This window comes from Physeter macrocephalus, unplaced genomic scaffold, assembly GCF_002837175.3.
Source record: "Physeter macrocephalus isolate SW-GA unplaced genomic scaffold, ASM283717v5 random_1914, whole genome shotgun sequence".
NCBI classification, from domain to species: domain Eukaryota; kingdom Metazoa; phylum Chordata; class Mammalia; order Artiodactyla; family Physeteridae; genus Physeter; species Physeter macrocephalus.
In genome coordinates, this window is record NW_021147200.1 from 7,792 (window position 1) to 9,256 (window position 1,465).

Here is a 1,465-nt window from a genome sequence, read left to right on the forward strand (position 1 = left end):
TGAGTTTATTTTTGTGTATGGTGTTAGGGAGTGTTGTAATTTCATTCTTGTACATGTAGCTGTCCAGTTTTCCTAGCACCACTATTGAAGAGGCTGTCTTTTCTCCATTTTGTATTCTTTCCTCCTTTATCAAAAGTAAGGTGACCATATGTGTGTGTGTTTATCTCTGAGCTATCTATCCTGTTCCATTGATCTATAAGTCCGTTTTTGTGCCAGTACCATACTATCTTGATTACTGTAGTTTTGTAATATAGTCTGAAGTCAGGGAGCCTGATTCCTCCAGCTCCGTTTTTCTTTCTCAAGATTGCTTTGGCTATTCGGGGTCTTTTGTGTTTCCATACATATGGTGAATTTTTTTGTTCTAATTCTGTGAAAAATGCCATTGGTAGCTTGATAGAGATTGCTTTGAATCTGTAGATTGCTTTGGGTAGTAGCGTCATTTTCACAATATTGATTCTTCCAATCCAAGAACATGGTATAACTCTCCCTCTGTTTGTATCATCTTTAATTTCTTTCATCAGTATCTTATAGTTTTCTGCATACAGGTCTTTTGCCTCCTTAGGAGGTTTATTCTTAGGTATTTTATTCTTTTTGTTGCAATGGTAAATGGGAGTGTTTCCTTAATTTCTCTTTCCAATTTTTCATCATTATTGTATAGGAATGCAAGAGATTTCTGTGCATTAATTTTGTATCCTGCTACTTTACTGAATTCATTGATTAGCTCTAGTAGTTTTCTGGTAGCATCTTTAGGATTACCTAGGTATAATATCATGTCATCTGCCAACTGTGACAGTTTTACTTCTTCTTTTCCAATTTGGATTCCATTTCTTTTTCCTCTCTGATTGCAGTGGCTAGGACATCCAAAACTCTTTTGAATAAGAGTGGTGATAGTGGGCAACCTTGTGTTGTTCCTGATCGGAGATGAAATGTTTTCAGTTGGTCACCATTGAGAATGATGTTGGCTGTGGGCTTGTCATATATGGTCTTTATTTTGTTGATGTTAGTTCCCTCTATGCCTACTTACTGGAGGGTTTTTATCATAAATGGGTGTTGAAGTTTGTTGAAAGCTTTTTCTGCATCTATTGAGATGAAAATATGGTTTTTCTCCTTCAATGTTTTAATATGGTTTATCACATTGATTGGTTTCCATATACTGAAGAATCCTTGCATTCCTGGGATAAACGCCACTTGATCATGGTGTATGATCCTTTTAATGTGCTGCTGGATTCTGTTTGCTAGTCTTTTGTTGAGGATTTTTGCATCTATTGTCATCAGTGATATTGGCCTATAATTTTGGTTTTTCGTGACATCTTTGTCTGGTTTTGGTATCAGGGTGATGGTGGCTTCGTAGAATGAGTTTGGGAGTGTTCCTCCCTCTGCTGTATTTTGGAAGTTTGAAAAGGATAGGTGTTAGCTCTTCTTTAAATGTTTGATAGAATTCACCTGTGAAGCCATCTGGTCCTGG